This window comes from Oncorhynchus nerka, linkage group LG12 (genome assembly GCF_034236695.1).
Source record: "Oncorhynchus nerka isolate Pitt River linkage group LG12, Oner_Uvic_2.0, whole genome shotgun sequence".
Classification (NCBI taxonomy): Eukaryota; Metazoa; Chordata; class Actinopteri; order Salmoniformes; family Salmonidae; genus Oncorhynchus; species Oncorhynchus nerka.
Window position 1 is genome coordinate 62,951,380 of NC_088407.1, and position 23,359 is coordinate 62,974,738.

Below are 23,359 nucleotides of genomic sequence, written 5' to 3' on the forward strand. Positions count from 1 at the left end.
CACAAGAACGGTGAGAAAAAATCCCAGAAACACACAGGGGGGACCTAGTGAATGACCTGCAGAGAGCTGGGACCAAAGTAACAAAGCCTACCATCAGTAACACACTACGCCGCCAGGGACTCAAATCCTGCAGTTCCAGACGTGTCCCCCTGCTTAAGCCAGTACATGTCCAGGCCCGTCTGAAGTTTGCTAGAGAGCATTTCGATGATCCAGAAGAAGATTGGGAGAATGTCATATGGTCAGATGAAACCAAAATATCACTTTTTGGTAAAAACTCAACTCGTCGTGTTTGGAGGACAAAGAATGCTGAGTTGCATCCAAAGAACACCATACCTACTGTATGGGGGTGGAAACATCATGCTTTTGGGCTGTTTTTCTGCAAAGGGACCAGGACGACTGATCCGTGTAAAGGATAGAATGAATGGGGCCATGTATCGTGAGATTTTGAAGAGCAAGGGCATTGAAGATGAAACGTGGCTGGGTCTTTCAGCATGACAATGATCCCAAACACACAGCCCGGGCAACGAAGGAGTGGCTTCGTAAGAAGCATTTCAAGGTCCTGGAGTGGCCTAGCCAGTCTCCAGATCTCAACCCCATAGAAAATCTTTGGAGGGAGTTGAAAGTCTGTGTTCCCCAGCATGGGGGTGGAAACATCATGCTTTTGGGCTGTTTTTCTGCAAAGGGACCAGGACGACTGATCCGTGTAAAGGATAGAATGAATGGGGCCATGTATCGTGAGATTTTGAAGAGCAAGGGCATTGAAGATGAAACGTGGCTGGGTCTTTCAGCATGACAATGATCCCAAACACACAGCCCGGGCAACGAAGGAGTGGCTTCGTAAGAAGCATTTCAAGGTCCTGGAGTGGCCTAGCCAGTCTCCAGATCTCAACCCCATAGAAAATCTTTGGAGGGAGTTGAAAGTCTGTGTTCCCCAGCAACAGCCCCAAAACATCACTGCTCTAGAGGAGATCTGCATGGAGGAATGGGCCAAAATACCAGAAACAGTGTGTGAAAACCTTGTGAAGACTTACAGAAAACGTTTGACCTCTGTCATTGCCAACAAAGTGTATATAACAAAGTATTGAGATAAACTTTTGTTATTGACCAAATACTTATTTTCCACCATAATTTGCAAATTAATTAATTAATAATCCTACAATGTGATTTTCTGGATTTTTTTTCTAATTTTGTCTGTCAGTTGAAGTGTACCTATGATGAAAATTACAGGCCTCTCATCTTTTTAAGAGGGAGAACTTGCACAATTGGTGGCTGACTAAATACTTTTTGCCCCACTGTAGTCTGTACAGTCTTTCCATTGTCACTGGGGAGTTATGGCAACTGACTATTTACAGTATGAGTCAAACGTTTGGACACACTGACTCATTCAAGGGGTTTTCTTTATTTTTACTATTTTCTACATTGTAGAATAATAGCGAAGAGATCAAAGTTTGATTTGATCAAACTATGAAATGACACATGGAATCATGTAGTAACCAAAAAAGTGTTAAACAAATCAAAATATATTTTATATTCTTCAAAGTAGCCACCCTTTGCCTTGATGATAGCTTTGACATTCTCTCAACCAGCTTCATGAGGTAGTCACCTGGAATGCACTTGTTGGCTGCTTTTCCTTCACTCTGCGGTCCAATTCATCCCAAACCATCTCAATTGGGTTGAGGTCAGGTGATTGTGGAGGCCAGGTCATCTGATGCAGCACTCTCCTTTGTCAAATAGCCCTTACACAGCCTGGAGGTCATTGTCCTGTTGAAAACAAATGATAGTCCCACTAAGTGCAAACCAGATGGGATGGCGTATCGCTGCAGAATGCTGTGGTAGACATGCTGTTCAAGAGTACCTTGAATTCTAAATAAATCACTGACACTGACACCCCCACACCATAACACCTCCTCCATGCTTTACAGTGGTAAATACACATGCGGAGATCATCCATTCACCCACACTGCGTCTCACAAAGACACTGCGGTTGGAATCAAAAATCTCCAATTTGGACTCCAGACCAAAGGACAATGGTGGTGTCATTTAGTAGTGTTTTTTTGCAGTAATTTGACCATGAAGGCCTGATTCGCGTAGTCTCCTCTGAACAGTTGATGTTGAGATCTGTTGATGTCTTACTTGAACTCTGTGAAGCATTTATTCGGGCTGCAATTTCTGAGGCTGGTAACTGTAATGAACTTATCCTCTGCAGCAGAGGTAACTCTGGGTCTTCCTTTCAGTGGCGGTCCTCATGAGAGCCAGTTTCATCATAGTGCTTGATGGTTTTTGCAACAGCACTTGAAGATAAATTGAAAGTTCTTGAAATGTTCTGAATTTTCTGAAATCATTGACTGACCTTCATGTCTTAATTAAAGTAATGACGGACTGTTGTTTCTCGTTGCTTATTTGAGCTGTTCTTGCCATAACATGGACTTGGTATTTTACCAAATAGGGCTAGCTTCTGTGTATACCACCCCTACCTTGTCACAACACAACTGACTGGCTCAAACTCATTAAGAAGGAAAGAAATTCCAGAAATTAACTTTTAACAAGGCACACATGTTAATTGAAATGCATTCCAGGTGAGCACCTCATGAAGCTAGTTGAGAGAATACCAAGAGTGTGCAAAGCTGTCATCAAGGCAAAGGGTGGCTACTTTGAAGAATCTCAAATATAACATGTGTTTTGATTTAATTAACACTTTATTTTTTGGTTACTACATGATTCCATATGTGTTATTCCTGTCACGCCCTGACCTGAGATATCTGTTTCTTTATATTTTGGTTAGGTCAGGGTGTGACTAGGGTGGGTACGTTCGTTTTTGTATTGTCTAGGGTTTTTGTATTGTCTAGGGCTAGGGTTTTTGTATGTCTAGGGTTTTGTAGGTCTAGGGTTTTTTGTATATCTATGTTGGCCTGATATGGTTCCCAATCAGAGACAGCTGTTAATCGTTGTCTCTGATTGGGGATCATATTTAGTTAGCCATTTCCCTTTGGTGTTTGTGGGATCTTGTCTGTGTGTAGTTGCCTGTCAGCACTAGTTTGTATAGTGTTTTGTTATTTTGATAGTATGTGAATTGTTTCATTCTTTTAATAAATAAATAAAAATAAAAAATAAATAAGAATGTACGCATACAATGCTGCGCCTTGGTCCGATCCTTATAACGAACGTGACAATTTCATAGATGTGATGTCTTCAGTATTATTCTACATTTACATTTACATTTAAGTCATTTAGCAGACGCTCTTATCCAGAGCGACTTACAAATTGGACAATAATGTAGAAAATAGTAAAAATAAAGAAAAACCCTTGAATGAGTATGTGTGTCCAAGCTTTTGACTGGTACAGTATATCAGGAATGGTTTTCTTTTCTTTACAGGAAGCAATTAGAATTATTCCCAGTTCACCCCAGCTAAAAGATAAACAAGAATTTCAGTTCTGAGGCAAGAGAATAGACACTACAACCTTAACTATACTTCTCAACAGATCTTAGTGTTTGTCAAGAACCAGGACTAGAGTATTCCCCTTCCCATCTCCATCTGATAAAGTAACAACATCCTGTGTCTGGAGCCTGGTTCTATATGTCCACTAGAAGATCTCAAAAATCACTCATTCAACTGAAGGCACATGCAGATTGGAATTTTGGAGGTGAAAACTGAGTGGGCCGGGTGTCAGTCTGCTGAAACAATGTTAAGTGTCTGCAATAAAGACAAGCAACAATGCAATGCCATCAAGACAAAAATACTCCATTTCATGATTCAACCTCTTTAGAAACTAAATAAATTACAAATATTAAACATTATACCATCCACTTGGTAAACGATTGCGGTTTAGTTTGTGTTTATACATTAATTCATCTTATACATTATTAAGATTAGCTACATTTAGGCAGTTTTTGTGGCTCAGTGATTTTTCAGTGATGTCCTTTTATACATTTTGGTGGAGCCAAGTGAGTGTTCTGGAGGGGTCTCTGGCGGTAAACTGGGAGACGGTGCATGATCCATCCAGCCGGGACTAGGAGAGTGAACGCAAACACTGACATTGTGAAGAGAGATTGCTGTGAGGGAAACAAGGAGATCACATACATATTTAGCATGTAAAACATTGCTGTGCAAATACTGAATCAAACGCTTAACAGGCACCACCTGAATGTAACGCCTTAGTCTTGTAATAATAATAATATATTGAACAAAAATATAAATGCAACATGTAACAATTTCAAAGACTTTACTGAGTTACAGTCCATATGAGGGAATTAGTCAATTAAAATAAATTCATTAGGCCTTAATCTATGGATGTCACATGACCGGGAATACAGATATGGTTCTGTTGGTTACAGATACCTTAAAAAAGTGGGCCTCATGATCTCGTCGCGTATTATTGTGTATTCAAATTGCCAATCGATAAAATGTCATTGTGTTCGTTGTCCGTAGTTTATGCCTGCCCATACCATAACCCCTACCTCCACAATGGGGCACTTTGCTCACAATGTTGACATCAGCAAACCGCTCTGCCACACGACGCCATACACATGGTCTGCGGTTGTGAGGCGGGTTGGACATACTACCAAATTCTCTAAAACGATGTTGGAGGCAGCTTATGCTAGAGAAATTAACATTACATTAGCTTCCAACAGCTCTGGTGAACATTCCTGCAGCCATCATGCCAATTGCACGCTCCCTCAAAACTTTAGACATCTGTGGCATTGTGTTGTGAGACAAAACTGCACATTTTAGAGTGGCCTTTTATTGTCCCCAGTACTAGGTGCATTTGTGTAATGATCATGCTGTTTAATCAGCTTCTTGATATACCACACCTGTCAGGTGGATGGATTATCTTGGCACAGGAGAAATGCTCTGAACAGGGATGTAGACAAATGTTTTGAGAGAAACAAGCTTTTTGTGCATATGGAACATTTCAGGGATCTTTTATTTCAGCTCATGAAACATGGGACCAACACTTTACATGTTGAGTCTATATTTTTGTTCAGTGTAATTTGATGGGTGCTTATATTTGTCCTATTTCACACATGTACAAGCGTCTATTAATAATATAATATGTGTAAATTGGAAATATTTTTTTTGCATATCCCAATTCTGGGTCTGCCATCATCATTGGTGGCCCTAAAGCAATTAGGGTTAAGTGCCTTCCTCAAGGGCACATCTACAGATTTTTCACCTTGTCAGCTTGGGGATTTGAACTAGAAACCTTTTGGTTACTGGCCCAACGCGCTAACTGCTAGGCTACGTTAGAATGTAATAACACTGTAATTACCTTGCTCAGGTTTTTATGCTTTGTGTAAAGCCATCTCTTGCTCTCTCTCTCCCTCTCTCCCTCGCTCCCTCTCTCACTCTCTCTATCTCTTTCTCTCATAGAAACCAACTTCCCCTCAAGCTGTAGGTTTACAGCTTGGCGGACCAATTGACCTCCCCCCCAGAGGCTCATGAACCTTGGCTCTGATGATAATATATCGTTGTCTCCCTAGCACAGTCTCCATCCCCCTGCCTCCATAGCATCCTCCCCTGGCACTGTAGACTTCATAGCAACACCCATAAATGATCTGTTAAAAACCCTGTGGATGTCCCCGAGGAGAGCAGAGTGGACAGCTGGACCAACATTGGGCTCTGTCTCACATCTCAGTCATCATTCCGAGAGGAAAGCTTGGCTCTACTAACTTATAAATAACAAATAAATAAAACATATTTCTCTCTCGGCTGGAAAACCCACCTCACTTGAATTCACCACATTAGAGAATGTAAAGTGATATGTTACAGATATGGCTGCCTGATACTGAAACTTTGTTGTTATGTTGTAGTTTCTTGTGTGATGTTAGGAGTTCAGTGGGCAATAACTTGTAAAAGTTAGCTTTCTTTTAATTAAATTCCTATGAGCTTTGCCTAAACCTGCCTGACCCTACAATTCTGACATTGGATGATAATATAGTGTACCATGCACTTTCAAATATTTGCAGACAACAACAAGAAAATAATGCAAAAGATCTAAATAAATTCTTAACATTGACATAATGAAATAAATGCCAAAAGAGACAATTCCAAAACAAAGTTTTTTTTGTAATAAGATTACCTTATATACGTATATATACTGTATATTTGTCACACCCTGGTCTAAGTATTTTGTGTTTTTCTTCATGTATTGGGTCAGGCCAGGGTGTGGCATGGAGTTTTTGTATTGTGGTGTGTTTTGTCTTGGGGTTTTGGTGTGTATGTTAGTGGGATTGTAGCTTAGTGGGGTGTTCTAGGAAAGTCTATGGCTGTCTGAAGTGGTTCTCAATCAGAGGCAGGTGTTTATCGTTGTCTCTGATTGGGAACCATATTTAGGCAGCCATATTCTTTGGTTGTATTGTGGGTGATTGTCCTTAGTGTCTTTGTTCCTGTCGCTGTATTTAGTTGACAAGTATAGGCTGTTTTGGTTTTCATTACGTTTATTGTTTTGTGTTTATTCGTGTTTACATTTTGTTTCATTAAACATGGATCGCAATCTACACGCTGCAGTTTGGTCCGACTCTCCTTCACCACACCTAGAGAACCGTTACAATATTAGGCCTTAATCTATATATATATATAAAAAGGTTAGACAGAAAAATGGAAAGCTTTGGTTCCTACACCAGATATTTGATCTGTGGTCCAGCAGAACCGCCTTTGTTCGAACAAGGAACCCAGTGAGTCCCCTAAAAAGAGCAAACATTGCTCTACTTAGTCCTATGTGGCTAACGTCAGGTTCTCTCAGCTTCTGGACAACAGACCCTTTCTTAGTAACACAAACACTTTCCAGCAGCACTTCCTGTATGATAGAATCAGATAGACACTGGGCCTTTATCAAGCCTTCCCATCATCATCATCCAAAGTGAGGAGTCACTAAAACAGGGCCCAGACTAAAAAACACACCATAGTCCAAAAAACATACTATACATGCAATCATATTGAAGACTGGTTTTATATAATTTGGTTTAATTGAAATCAAATGGTATCGAAAAAAAATCCTATGAAATGTTTCACCTTAAAATGAAGCCTGCTTGCTTGACACCTTGAGAAAATTAACACTGACTGCAGCCCACTATGGCAATGGTTCACAGTTGATGAGTTCTACATGAATATTTAGCTAGTGCAGAATGATCATATCACATTTGTAATGTATAATCAGATGACATGGGAAGACATAAGGTCAACACAACAAAAATAATAGCAAGCTGTGTCATGTGTCATAGGTCGCTAGGAACCAGGAGGTTGTGGGCATTGCTGAAACGTATGTTCGTCATTATGAGACTCTTAAAGAGTAAACATACAGCCTGGTTACTGTAAACATACTTATCTAAAGGTCTAGATATGATGCACTCAAGTTAGAAAACACTATTCTCAGGGCATGTGCTACAATACAGTTTGTGCAGACAAACTCAGACATGTGACATCCATAACAACACATTTGACCAGATTGTATTGCTCTAAATGCACATTCATATTGTCATTCAGGAAATGTTATAGGATGTCAGCTTGAATAGAAGAGTGCAGAAGATAATGGATTTAGGAACTGATGGCCTGTGCCAACCACAAGATAATCATTGTAAAAATGGCATATTTGAATAATCACCTTGGCTTTTTTGATAAGAAATTAACTTAAGCAATCGGGAAGAATGCACATTTTCCTTCATAAAAGAAAGCATCATTTTGAAAATAGTTACAGAAGCCGAATACTCTTTCTCTGGAGAAGTCAGAATCCATGGTCAGGATCAACTTTATGTAACCGGTCGCCCTCAGTTGGAGGACAGTGGTATTTCAGTGATGACTGTAAATTCCACACTGAAGACCATTAAGTGCAATCAACTATCATTGTGGCCTAGCCACTTATTTTATAAGAATACACATAAGACAAAACACACAAGTAAATAATGTATTAGGTATATCGCTTATTATTGAATTATTTAGGCTTGTTTGATTGTTTAAAAGGTTCTGATCTACAATCTTCACACCGCAACTGCACAGGTGTCAGTCGGTAAAGAATCTGAAATCCCTAGAGAAGATGCAGGTGTATGTATGCACACTGTGTGGTCTTCATGGTAGCTCATTGTTGCTCTCATGGAATGTAATTCCCTGTCTACAAATAGGCCTATAAGGCAGTGCTGGAAAATGATGGTGGCCACACAAAATATTGACACTTTGGGCCCAATTTGGACATTTTCACTTAGGGGTGTACTCACTTTTGTTGCCAGCGGCTTAGACATTAATGTCTGTGTGTTGAGTAATTTCGAGGGGAAATTTACACTGTTATACAAGCTGTACACTCACTACTTTACATTGTAGCAAAGTGTCATTTCTTCAGTGTTGTCACATGAAAAGATATACTCAAATATTTACAAAAATGTGAGGGGTGAACTCACTTTTGTGATATACTGTATGTTTTGTTCGATAAAGTTCATATTTATATACAAAAATCTCAGTTTACATTGGCGCGTTACGTTCAGTAATGTTTTGCTTCCAAAACATCCAGTGATTTTGCAGAGAGCCACATCAATTTACAGAGAAATACTCTTTCATAAATGTTTATGAAAATACAATTGTTATGCATGGAACTTTAGATAAACTTCTCCTTAATGCAACCGCTGTGTCAGATTTCAAAAAAGCTTTACCGAAAAAGTACACCATGCAATAATCTGAGTACAGCGCTCAGAGACAAAAACAAGCCATACAGATATCCGCCATGTTGTGGAGTCAACAGAAATAGCATTATAAATATTTACTTACCTTTGATGATCTTCATCAGAATGCACTCCCAGGAATCCCAGTTCCACAATAAATGTTTGATTTGTTCGATAAAGTCCATCATTTATGTCCAAATACCTCCTTTTTGTTTGCGCGTTTAGTACACACATTCAAACTCACGAGGTGCGGGAAATCCATGCAAAAGTTCAGACGAAAAGTCATATTACAGTTCGTAGAAACATGTCAAACGAAGTATAGAATCAATCTTTAGGATGTTTTTATCATAAATCTTCAATAATGTTTCAACCGGAGAATTGCTTTGTCTGTAGAAATACAATGGAACGCAGCTAACTCTCACCTGAGCGAGCGTGATCAGCTCATGGCACTCTGTCAGACCCCTGACTCAATCAGCTCTCATTCCCCCCTCCTTCACAGTAGAAGCCTCAAACAAGGTTCTAAAGACTGTTGGCATCTAGTGGAAGCCCCAGGAAGTGCAATATGACACATAGACACTGTATATTCGATAGGAAATTACTTGAAAAAATACAAACCTCAGATTTCCCACTTCCTGGTTGGATTTTTTCTCAGGTTTTTGCCTGCCATATGAGTGCTGTTATACTCACATACATCATTCAAACAGTTTTAGAATCTTCAGAGTGCTGTCTATCCAAATATATAGATAATATGCATATATTAGCAACTGGGCCTGAGTAGCAGGTAGTTTACTCTGGGCACCATATTCATCCAAGCTACTCAATACTGCCCCCAGCCATAAGAAGTATAACAGAGAAATCTAGTGAAAGTGCATGTGTAGCTGTCATTGCATGCATTTGCTCCATTGTTAACATGTTGGTAAACCACTCTTTGATTGTTTACAATTTCCCAGACTCTGGCTTTTAAATACTCATAAACTACACTTTAAATTTTAATGAGTACTGGAGGCCTATTATATGACCTACCTATATTGCTCGCCCATACAGCTAGACGGCGCTCGCAAGCTGACAATTCCCGACTCATTACAGATTTGAACCAGTCAGCAAACAGCCTCCGGATAGGCCACACCACCCACCCAACCAAGCGCCGTGCAAGGATGTTTTTTTTTTCAGGAAAACAAATCCAAGCAAAGGGTCACGTCTTGAGTTTATTTTCTCGCTAAAAAAACATGGAATTTGTTGAAAAGTCGAGGCAAAGTGGATCTAAAGGCATTCTCTCGTTGGATATGGCGTCGATCTATGCGTGATGCTCGGTGTTACAAAGGGGATTTGTGCCGTTGACAAAAAAAAATCTAAAAGGAATTATCATAACTTGAGTCGGGAATCAATTTGAGAGGAAGAATAATTTCTGTAAGAAGAGAAGGAAAGGAAGGCTCGAGCATATTGAAGTCGGCTCAAGGTATGCCATCTCAAACTATTCAGTCAACGACCTATATTATTAATGAACATTTACAAAACTTGTCAAGTCTCCGCGCACTAGTCAAAGTGGACGTAGCAACCGACATGTAATTACAGGGTTATGAACGTGGCTAACAGGCTACCGAAATGTTTCTTTGCGTTTTTGCACTGGACTTGTTTGCTTTAATGGCCACTTTTACTGTGATTAATTTCCGATTCAGCCGAACCTATTCCACACGAGGAATGGGCATGCGAAGGTTTTAGCAGGAATAATCGAACTGCTGTCAGCAAGGCAACAATAGCTCCGTGGTATGGCTAATGGATTACGATAGTTTACTAACAAAGCCTTTCCACTGCATTCTTCTGGCTTGTTATGTAGCCTTTTTGTAGGCAAAGTTGCAGCGACAGAACGGTCTGATCCGTATGCTATTCCTCTAACTAGAACACCTCTTATTAAATTGTACATACAAAATAATAATAATAAAGGCCTACTATTATTCAATAAAAAGTGAAACGTTGTTATTTATTGCTAGCCTATACATCGCCTCTTTACTGTTGAAGTGACGGATGCGGCGTTGCAATGAGTGGTGTCCCAATTTTGTCAACGTCAAATATTCAAATGTATTTTTTTTCACGTTGGCAGATCAATATATTAAACTTACATTTGACTCCAACAGTAACGCCATTTGAATAACTTCTTTCCTTCTATGGCAACTTGAATTTAGTTTTTGGGCTTATCTCAGGTAGCAGAGTGTTTACTTGTCTGCTTTAGGATGTTTAGTGTATAGGAGGACCCTATGGAGTGTGAAATCCACCAGTATGTCATTGGGTTGCGTCAGAATGGCTCACACAGGCATCTGATTAGATTTAAAAAATATATATAAAATATATATATATATTTTTATATATTACACCTTTATTTTATCAGGTAGGCTAGTTGAGAACAAGTTCTCATTTGCAACTGCGACCATGCCAAGATTAAGCAAAGCAGTTCGACACATACAACAACACAGAGTTACACATGGAATAAACAAACATACAGTCAATAATACAGTAGAAAATTCTATACACAGTATGTGCAAATGAGGTAGGATAAGGGAGATAAGGCAATAAATAGGCTATGGTGGCGAAGTAATTACAATATAGCAATTAAACACTGGAATGGTAGATGTGCAGAATATATATATATGTGTGTATGTATGTGTGTGTGAATGTGCAAGTAGAGATACTGGGGTGCAAAGGAGCAAGATAAATAAATACAGTATGGGGATGAGGTAGTTGGATGGGCTATTTACAGATGGGCTATGTACAGGTGCAGTGATCTGTGAGCTGCTCTGACAGCTGGTGCTTAAAGCTAGTGAGGGAGATATGAGTCTCCAGCTACAGTGATTTTTGCAGTTCGTTCCAGTCATTGGCAGCAGAGAACTAGAAGGAAAGGCAACCAAAGGAAGAATTGGCTTTGGGGGTGATCAGTGAGATATACCTGCTGGAGCACGTGCTATGGGTGGGTGCTGCTATGGTGACCAGTGAACTGAGATAAGGCGGGGCTTGTAGATGACCTGGAACCAGTGGGTTTGGTGACGAGTATGAAGCGAGGGCCAACCAACGAGAGTGTACAGGTCGCAGTGGTGGGTAGTATATGGGGCCTTGGTGACAAAACGGATGGCACTGTGATAGACTGCATCCAATTTGTTGAGTAGAGTGTTGGAGGCTATTTTGTAAATTACATCGCCGGGATTGGTATGATGGTCAGTTTTACGAGGGTATGTTTTGCAGCATGAGTGAAGGATACTTTACTGTTGCGATATAGGAAGCCGATTCTAGATTTAATTTTGGATTGGAGATGCTTAATGTGATTCTGGAAGGAGAGTTTACAGTCTAACCAGACACCCAGGTATTTGTAGTTGTCCACATATTCTAAGTCTGAACCATCCAGAGTAGTGATGCTGGACAGGCGGGCGGGCAGGTGCGGGCAGCGGTCGGTTGAAGAGCATGCATTTAGTTTTACTTGCATTTAAGAGCAGTTGGAGGCCACGGAAGGAGAGTTGTATGGCATTGAAGCTCGTCTGGAGGTTAGTTAACACAGTGTCCAAAGAAGGGCCAGAGGTATACAGAATGGTGTTGTCTGCATAGAGGTGAATCAGAATCACCAGCAGCAAGAGCAACATCACTGATGTATACAGAGAAGAGAGTCGGCCCGAGAATTGAACCCTGTGGCACCCACATAGAGACTGCCAGACGTCCGGACTAGAGGTCGACCAATTAATCGGAATGGCCGATTAATTAGGGCCGATTTCAAGTTTTCATAACAATCGGAAATCTGTATTTTTGTGCGCCGATTTTCCCGATTAAAAAAAATATCTATATATTTATTTTTTAGACCTTTATTTAACTAGGCAAGTCAGTTAAGTACACATTCTTATTTTCAATGATGGCGTAGGAACAGTGGGTTAACTGTCTTGTTCAGGGGCAGAATGACAGATTTTCACCTTGTCAGCTCGGGGGATCCAATCTTGCAACCTTACAGTTAACTTGTTCAACGTTCTAACCACCTGCCTCTCATTGCACTCCATGAGGAGCCTGCCTGTTACGCGAATGCAGTTGAAGCCAAGGTAAGTTGCTAGCTAGCATTAAATGTATATCTTATAAAAATCAATCAATCAAATCACTAGTTATAACCACATGGTTGATGATATTACTAGTTTATCTAGCGTGTCCTGCGTTGAATATAATCGATGCAACGCTGGGGAATGATTTAACAAAAGCGCATTTGCGAAAATAGCACAATCGTTGGACGACTGTACCTAACCATAAACACCAATGCCTTTCTTAAAATCAATACACAGAAGTATATATTTTTAAAGCTGCATACTTAGCTAAAATAAATCCAGGTTAGCATGCAATATTAACCAGGTGAAATTATGAAATTTCTCTTGTTTTCAATGCACGCAGAGTCAGGGTATATGCAACAGTTTGGGCCGCCTGGCTCATTGCGAACTAATTTGCCAGAATTTTACGTAATTATGACATAACATTGAAGGTTGTGCAATGTAACACAAATATTTAGACTTATGGATGCCACTGGTTAGAATAAATACCGAACGGTTCCGTATTTCACTGAAATAATAAACATTTTGTTTTCGAAATGATAGTTTCCGGTTTCGACCATATTAATTACCAAAGGCTCGTATTTCTGTGTGTTATTATGTTATAATTAAGTCTATGATTAGATAAAGCAGTCTGACTGAGCGATGGTAGGCAGCAGCAGGCTCGTAAGTATTCATTCAAACAGCACTTTCGTCCGTTTTGCCAGCAGCTCTTCGCAAGCACAGCTCTGTTTATGACTCTCAGCCTAATGGCTGGTGTAACCAATGTGAAACGGCTAGCTAGTTAGCTGGGTATGCACTAATAGCATTTCAAACGTCACTCGCTCTGAGACTTGGAGTAGTTATTCCCCTTGCTCTGCAAGGGCCGCGGCTTTTGTGGAGCGATGGGTAACGCTGCTTCGAGTGTGGCTGTTGTCGATGTGTTCCTGGTTCGAGCCCAGGTAGGGGCGAGGAGAGGGACGGAAGCTATACTGTTACACTGGCAATACTGTAGTGCCTTTAAGAACATCCAATAGTCAAAGGTATATGAAATACAAATGGTATAGAGAGAAATAGTCCTATAAATACAATATTAACTACAACCTAAAACCTCTTACCTTGGAATATTGTCTCATGTTAAAAGGAACCACCAACTTTCATATGTTCTCATGTTCTGAGCAAGGAACTCAAACGTTAACTTTTTTACATGGCACATATTGCACTTTTACTTCTCCAACACTTTGTTTTTGCATTATTTAAACCAAATTGAACATGTTTCATTATTTATTTGAGGCAAAATTGATTTTTATTGATGTATTATATTAAGTTAAAATAAGTGTTCATTCAGTATTGTTTTAATTGTCATTATTACAAACCCAAAATACATGTAAAAAAATTGGCCGATTAATCGGCACCGGCTTTTTTTTGGTCCTCCAATAATCGGTATTGGTGTTGAAAAATCATAATCGGTCAACCTCTAGTCCGGACAACAGGCCCTCCAATTTGACACACTGAACTCTATCAGAGAAGTAGTTGGTGAACCAGGCGAGGCAATCATTTGAGAAACCAAGGCTGTTCAGTCTGCCGATAAGAATTTGGTGCTTGACAGAGTCGAAAGCCTTGGCCAGGTCAATGAATACGGCTGCACAGTAATGTCTCTTATCAATGGCGGTTATGATATTGTTTAGTTCCTTGAGCGTGGCTGAGGTGCACCCATGACCAGCTCTGAAACCAGATTGCAAAGCGGAGAAGGTACGGTGGGATTCAAAATGGTCTGTAATCTGTTTGTTAACTTGGCTTACGAAGACCTTAGAAAGGCAGGGTAGGATAGATATAGGTCTGTAGCAGTTTGGGTTTAGAGTGTCTCTACCTTTGAAGAGGGGAATGACCGCGGCAGCTTTCCAATCTTTGGGAATCTCAGATGATACGAAAGAGAGGTTGAACAGGCTAGTGATAGGGGTTGCAACAATGGATGAAGGAGACATGGGGATGCTTGGGCAAGTTGCTGTGGGGAGTGGAGGGATGTTGATCGGGATAGGGGTAGCCAGGTGGAAAGCATGGCCAGCCGTAGAAAAATGCTTTTTGAAATTCTCAATTATAGTGGATTTATTGGTGGTGACAGTGTTTCCTAGCCTCAGTGCAGTGGGCAGCTGGGAGGAGGTGCTCTTATTCTCCATGGACTTTGCAGTGTCTCAGAACTTTTTTTAGTTTGTGCTACAGGATGCAAATTTTTGCTTGAAAAAGCTAGCCTTAGCTTTCTTAACTGCCTGTGTATATTGGTTCCTAACTTCCCTGAAAAGTTGCATATAACTGGGGCTATTTGATGCTAATGCAGAACGCCACAGGATGTTATTGTGCTGGTCAAGGGCAGTCAGGTCTGTAGAGAACCAAGGGCTATATCTGTTCCTGGTTCTACATTTTTTGAATGGGGCATGCTTATTTAAGATGGTGAGGAAAGCACTTTTAAAGAATACCCAGGCATCCTCTACTGACGGGATGAGGTCAATATCCTTCCAGGATACCGGGCCAGGTCGATTAGAAAGTGTTTTAGGGAACATTTGACAGTGATGAGGGGTGGTTGTTTGACCGTTTGACCGCAGACCCATTACGGATGTAGGCAATGAGGCAGTGATTGCTGAGATCTTGGTTGAAAACAGCAGAGGTGTATTTGTAGGACAAGTTGGTTAGGATGATATCTATGAGGGTGCCCTTGTATACGGATTTGGGGTTGTACCTGGTGGGTTTATTGATAATTTGTGTGAGATGGAGGGCATCAAGCTTAGATTGTAGGATGGCCGGCGCGTTAAGCTTGTCCCAGTTTAGGTCACCTAGCAGCACGAGCTCTGAAGATAGATGGGGGGCAATCAATTCACATATGGTGTCCAGGGCACAACTGGGGGCAGAGGGTGGTCTATAGTAAGCGACAGTGAGAGACTTGTTTCTGGAAAGGTGGATTTTTAAAAGTAGAAGCTAGTAGAATGTCAGGTCTAGGGTTGCAAAGGGTCGGAAACTTTCCAGTAAATTTCCCTAATTTTCCCGGATATTTTCCATGAGAAGTTAAGCCCGGGAATTTTGCGTGAAGACTTCTGCCTGAAGCCCATACACGCCGCAGTGTACATGTTGGACCCCAAGTATGCTGACAAGAGCAAGGGACTTTGTGGCTCTGAGACTCTTTCCCCTGTTGCCCCCATCATCCTCCAAATTCCACAAACATCAGCACACAGTTTATACCTATGTTGGCATGTGTAGGTTGTGACTTGAGAGCCTATGAGCACTTGGATGATCAGTTGGACTTTGGCCTTCTATGCTGTTGACTCTGGGACCGGAAAATATAGAGCTCACTAACAATGGACAAGTGAGTGCTCACTAAACAATCTGTGAGGCAAAGAAGCCACTGTTTTCATCCTACGGCGAACATCAATTATTGCTTAAGATGCTTCTTTGGAGGCAGACACTTCAGGCCTGTGCTTACATAATCATTAAAAGCATACACTCACTGCTTCTCATTTCAAGTTCCTGTTGAATGCTTGCTGACCCAAATTTTTAAAAAGCAGGTCACTGCCTTTGTTTCCCAAGATGTTGAATGTCACCATGAGAGACTGGCTATAGACTCTCAAGCTCAGGTCAGTTTACCACAGACTTCCAGTTCCTTCATTGTTTGTAATGTCAAGGCAGACTGTTGAATGATGCACTCATTCATTTGCACACACAGCATAACACAGAGGATCACTAGCTTCCATGAGTTGTGTTGACATGCAGACCACCTTTTGTGTCCTCAGTTGTTTTGTTTGGTCAGTGTGCTTTTCTTTTTTCATCTGTTCCAGTTGTTTCTGGTAGCTCTCCTAACGAAGGCTGTAATCAATAGAATGAGGGGATTCACTGCCCAACTGATATGCCTGGTGGACCAGAGCACTGCAGCGCTAAGCCCTTTGTTACATGCCTCCGTGAGTCTGTCCCTGTGACTCACAGACGACAAAACGACACAATGTTTTTTTCTTCTGTCCTTTAGGGTAAAATGTGTAGGGTGGATTCTGACTGATTGGTGATTGATCCATTATGTCATTTTGGGCAAAGGTGGCTAGGTCAAATCAAATTGTATTTGTCACATACACATGGTTAGCAGATGTTTACATGAGTGTAGCGATATGCTTGTGCTACACATTTCTTGTTAACTTCTTCAGGCTAGGGGGCAGTATTCAAAAGTTTGGATGAATGAGGTGCCCAAAGCCTGTTACTTAGGCCCAGAAGCTAGGATATGCATATCATTGGTAGTATTGGATAGAAAACACTCTAAAGTTTCCAAAACTGTTACAATAATGTCTGTAAGTATAACAAAACTGATATGGCAGGTGAAAACCCGAGGACAATCCATCCAGAAAAAAACACAATCAGCGCACCCTTGATTACTATGGCTGTCAATGGGAATATAAAAGGAAGACCTCCCAGATTGCAGTTCCTAGGGCTTCCACTAGATGTCAACCGTCTTTAGAAAGAGTTTCAGGCTTGTTTTCGGAAAATTGAGCTAGAATTTGTAGTTTTAGTAAGTGGCTCCCATTTTGGCTGTAGTGTTTGTTGCGTGTTCTGGTGAGGTCGCATACTTCGTTATTTATCTCCGGTAATGGTCTCCGGTATTCTCCGTCTTAAATTTTATAATTTATTTACATATTAGGGTACCTGAGGATTGATTAGGAACGTTGTTTGATATGTTTGGAAGAAGTTTATTGGTAACTTACGGGATTAATTTGTATGCATTTTGAACGAGGGAAACAGGTGGATTACTGAGTCTAACGCGCCAATGAAACAGACCTTTTGGGGATATAAAGGACTTTATCGATCAAAAGGACCATTTATTATGTATCTGGGACCCTTGTGATTGCAACCAGATGAAGATCTTCAAAGGTAAGTGATTTATTTTATCACTATTTCTGACTTTCGTGACATCTCTGCTTGGTTGGAAAATGTGTGTGGGGCGCTGTCCTCAGATAATTGCATGGTGTGCTTTCGCTGTAAAGCCTTTTTGAAATCTGACAACGCGGCTCGATTAACAAGAAGTTGAGCTTTTAAATGATTATGACACTTGTATTTTTATAAATTTTTATTACGATTTCTGAAATTTGCATTTCGCGCTCTGCAATTTCACCGGATGTTGTCGAGGTGAGATGCTAGCGTCCCACTGATCCGTAAGAAGTTAACAAACTATAGTTTTGGCAAGTCGGTTAGGACATCTACTTTGTGAATGACACAAGTAATTTTTCCAACAATTGTTGACAGACAGATTATTTCACTTATAATTCACTGTATCACAATTCCAGTGGGTCAGAAGTTTACATACACTAAGTTGACTGTGCCTTTAACAGCTTGGAAAATTCCAGAAAATGATGTCATGGCTTTAGAAGCTTCTGATAGGCTAATTGACATCATTTGAGTCAATTGGAGGTGTACCTGTGGATGTATTTCAAGGCCTACCTTCAAACTCAGTGCCTCTTTGCTTGACAGCATGGGAAAATCAAAAGAAATCATCCAATACCTCAGAAAAAAATTGTAGACCTCCACAAGTCTGGTTCATCCTTACGAGCAATTTCCAAACGCCTGAAGGTCCCACGTTCATCTGTACAATCAATAGTACACAGGTATAAACACCATGGGACCACGCAGCCGTCATACCGCTCAGGAAAAAGACGCGTTCGGTCTCCTAGAGCTGAATTTACTTTGGTGCAAAAAGTGCAAATCAATCCCAGAACAACAGCGAAGGTCGTTGTGAAGATGCTGGAGGAAACAGGTACAAAAGTATATATATCCACAGTAAAACGAGTCCTATATTAACGTAACCTGAAAGGCCGCACAGCAAGGAAGAAGCCACTGCTCCATAACCGCCATAAAAAGCCAGAGTAACTGCACATGGGGACAAAGTACCTTTTGGAGAAATGTACTCTGGTCTGATGAAACAAAAATATAACTGTTTAGCCTTAATGACCATGGTTATGTTAGGAGGAAAAAGGGGGAGGCTTGCAAGCCAAAGAACACCATCCCAACCGTGAAGCACGGGGGTGGCAGCATCATGCTGTTGGGGTGATTTGCTGCAGGAGGGACTGGTGCACTTCACAAAATCGATGGCTTCATGAGGAATGGAAATTATGTGGATATATTGAAGCATCATCTCAAGACATCAGTCAGGAAGTTAAAGCTTGGTAACAAATGGGTCCTCCAAATGGACATTGACCCTAAGCATACTTCCAAAGTTGTGGCAAAATGACATAAGGACAACAAAGTCAAGGTATTGGAGTGTCCATCACAAAGCCCTGACCTCAATCCTATAGAACATTTGTGGGCAGAACTGAAAAAGCATGTGCGAGCAAGGAGGCCTACAAACCTGACTCAGTTACACCAGCTCTGTCAGGAGGAATGGGCCAAAATTCACCCAACTTATTGTGGGAAGCTTGTGGAAGGCTACCTGGAACGTTTGCCCCGAGTTAAACAATTTAAAGGCAATGCTTCCAAATACTATTTGAGTGTATGTAAAGTTCTGACCCACTGGGAATGTGATGAAATAAATAAAAGCTGAAATAAATCATTCTCTCCACTGACATTTCACATTCTTAATATAAAGTGGTGATCCTAACTGACCTAAGACCATGGACTTTTTACTAGGATTAAATGTCAGGAATTGTGAAAAACTGTGTTGAAATGTATTTGGCTAAGGTGTATGTAAACTTCCAACTTCAATTGTAAGTATATGGATGAGCAATGGCCGAGCGGCATAGGCAAGGTGCAATAGATGGTATAAAATACAGTTTACAGTATATGTGATATGAGTAATGCAAGATATGTAAACATTATTAAGTGACATTATTTAGTGTGAATTGTATAAAGTGACTAGTGATCCATTTATTAAAGTGGCCAGTGATTGGGTCCCAATGTAGGCAGCAGCCTCTCTGAGTTTGTGATTGCTGTTTAGCAGTCTGAGGGCCTTTAGATAGAAGCTGTTTTTCAGTCTCTAGGTCCCAGCTTTGATGCACCTGTACTGACCTCGCCTTCTGGATGGTAGCAGTGTGAACAGGCAGTGGCTCGGGTGGTTGAAGTCCTTGATGATCTTTTTGACCTTCCTGTGACATCGGGTGCTGTAGGTATCATGGAGGGCAGGTAGTTTGTCACTGGTGATGCGTTGTGCAGACCGCACCACCCTCTGGAGAGCCTTGCGGTTGAGTGCGGAGCAGTTGCCATACCAGGCTGTGATGCCTGGTAAAAGTTTGTCAGGGTTTTGGGTGACAAGCCAAATTTCTTCAGCCTCCTGAGGTTGAAGTGTCGCTGTTACGCCTTCTTCACCATACTGCCTGTGTGAGTGGACCATTTAAGTTTGTATGTGATGTGTACACCGAGGAACTTAAAACTTTCCACCCTCTCCACTGCTGTCCCTTCGATGTGGATAGAGGGGTGCTCCCTCTGCTGTTTCCTGAAGTCCACGATCATCTTTGTTTTGTTGACGTTGAGTGAGAGGTTGTTTTCCTGACACCACACTCCGAGGGCCCTCACCTCATCGTTGTTGGTAATCAAGCCCACTACTGTTGTGTTGTCTACAAACTTGATGATTGAGTTGGAGGCGTGCATGGTCACACAGTCGTGGGTGAACAGGAAGTACAGGAGGGGGCTGAGCACGCACCCTTGTGGGGCCCCAGTGTTGAAGGTCAGCGAAGTGGTGATGTTGTTTCCTACCGTCAGAAAGTCCAGGACCCAATTGCACAGGGCGGGGTTGAGATCCAGGGCCTCTAGCTTGATGATGACCTTGGAGGGTACTATGGTGTTGAATGCTGAGCTGTAGTCAATGAACAGCATTCTTACATAGGTGTTCCTTTTGTCCAGATGGGATAGTGCAGTGTGATGGCGATTGCGTTGTCTGTGGACCTGTTGGGTCGGTATGCAAACTGAAGTGGGTCTAGTGTGGCCGGTAAAGTGGAGGTGATATGATCCTTGACTAGTCTCTCTAAGCACTTCATGATGACAGAAGTGAGTGCTATGGGGCAGTAGTCATTTAGTTCAGTTATCTTTGCCTTCTTGGGTACAGGAACAATGGTAGCTGTCTTGAAGCATGTGAGGACAACAGACAGGGATAGGGAGCGATTGAATATGTCCATAAACACACCACAGGTGTGTGTCAAGTCTAAACTCACAGAAGTGTCAATGGTGAAACCACTTGCTCATTCTCCCGGAACAGACAGCTGATCTACTGATTGTGAACCAGCTGTTTTAGTACACGCTCAGCAGCTGGCCTGGGGATTTTGACTGTCTGCCATCCTGCCTGAGATGATGCTGTGAAGTTAGAGTCCGGCTCATTAGTTAGCACAGTAGTAAAGCAAAGCTCTCAACGAGAATGACGCAGAGAGAGCCTACTTGTTATTTTCCCAGCACTCTCCTAGTCAACAATCAGCTGAGATGTGTTGGTAGAAGACCAGTACAGAGTTTCTCTTCTGAGGTTTGGTGTCCCAAACCTCAATTTCCAGCTCAGGGAGCCACACGTCCTGACTTTTTTGACGATAACTTGGGACAGCTTTGCTCTAAGACAATGCTAATTAGATGTTCGAGCAATGAACTGTCAGGGCACCTTAAATGATTAGAGAAGACCTTAGAAATCAATAGCCTTCTTCTACATCTTCATTGTAAGTAAATGAAGAGAAAATCCCTGTGGGTTATGGAGCGCTAAAGGCTATATGAATGAGTGAACTGTTATAGTGTACTATCAATTCAAGGCTTTGGTGTTTTTGTAACGAGTGCACTGAGTGTCGGGAAGCAAGTTCAAGGAGTGAGTGTTTTAATAAATAAAATAAACAATAAACAATGAACACGAAACACAAACAACTCACCGACATGATAACAGAGTCAATAACACCTGAGGAAAGAACCAAGGGGAGTGACAGGTATAGGGAAGATGATCAAGGAGGAGATGGAGTCCAGGTGAGTGTCATGAGGCGCAGGTGCGTGAGACGATGGGGACAGGTGTGCGAGACGATGGTGAAAGGTGTGCGGGATAATCAGCAGCCTGATGACTGGCTTCTAAAATAGTTGTATTGATGACAGCGAAAATAATATAACCTAGCATAAATTTGATCAGGTGCTGAAAGAGAACCTTGTCTTTGACACTTTTTAATGAGGATCAAATGTGCTATTGGGTACCTTACAATGCGGTGAATGTATGTATTTTTCTACTGCTGGTGTTTGTCATCTGCTTTCTTTCTTTGTGTCAATGGCATGTTGATTGGTCCTAAAGAGATTTTGAAGCTCTTTCAAAAGAGGAATATACAGTGCCTTGCGAAAGTATTCGGCCCCCTTGAACCCCCTTTTGCCACATTTCAGGCTTCAAAGATAAAGATATAAAACTGTATTTTTCTGTGAAGAATCAACAACAAGTGGGACACAATCATGAAGTGGAACGACATTTATTGGATATTTCAAACTTTTTTAACAAATCAAAAACTGAAAAATTGGGCTTGCAAAATGATTCAGCCCCCTTAAGTTAATACTTTGTAGCGCCACCTTTTGCTGCGAATACAGCTGTAAGTCGCTTGGGGTATGTCTCTATCAGTTTTGCACATCGAGAGACTGACATTTTTTCCCATTCCTCCTTGCAAAACAGCTCGAGCTCAGTGAGAGCATTTGTGAACAGCAGTTTTCAGTTCTTTCCACAGATTCTCGATTGGATTCAGGTCTGGACTTTGACTTGGCCATTCTAACACCTGGATATGTTTATTTTTGAACCATTCCATTGTAGATTTTGCTTTATGTTTTGGATCATTGTCTTGTTGGAAGACAAATCTCCGTCCCAGTCTCAGGTCTTTTGCAGACTCCATCAGGTTTTCTTCCAGAATGGTCCTGTATTTGTCTCCATCCATCTTCCCATCAATTTTAACCATCTTCCCTGTCCCTGCTGAAGAAAAGCAGGCCCAAACCATGATGCTGCCACCACCATGTTTGACAGTGGGGATGGTGTGTTCAGGGTGATGGGCAGTGTTGCTTTTACGCCAAACATAACGTTTTGCATTGTTGCCAAAAAGTTCAATTTTGGTTTCATCTGACCAGAGCACCTTCTTCCACATGTTTGGTGTGTCTCCCAGGTGGCTTGTGGCAAACTTTAAACAACACTTTTTATGGATATCTTTAAGAAATGGCTTTCTTCTTGCCACTCTTCCATAAAGGCCAGATTTGTGCAATATACGACTGATTGTTGTCCTATGGACAAAGTCTCCCACCTCAGCTGTAGATCTCTGCAGTTCATCCAGAGTGATCATGGGCCTCTTGGCTGCATCTCTGATCAGTCTTCTCCTTGTATGAGCTGAAAGTTTAGAGGGACGGCCAGGTCTTGGTAGATTTGCAGTGGTCTGATACTCCTTCCATTTCAATATTATCGCTTGCACAGTGCTCCTTGGGATGTTTAAAGCTTGGGAAATCTTTTTGTATCCAAATCCGGCTTTAAACTTCTTCACAACAGTATCTCGGACCTGCCTGGTGTGTTCCTTGTTCTTCATGATGCTCTCTGCACTTTTAACGGACCTCTGAGACTATCACAGTGCAGGTGCATTTATACGGAGACTTGATTACACACAGGTGGATTGTATTTATCATCATTAGTCATTTAGGTCAACATTGGATCATTCAGAGATCCTCACCGAACTTCTGGAGAGAGTTT

The 23,359-nt window shown here is 41.3% G+C and overlaps 1 pseudogene; it reads left to right on the forward strand.

The window, feature by feature from the left end:
* Positions 1-9,778: 9,778 nt before the first annotated feature.
* LOC115138549 (BTB/POZ domain-containing protein 7-like) overlaps positions 9,779-23,359 on the forward strand; it is a 50,598-nt pseudogene continuing 37,017 nt past the window's right edge.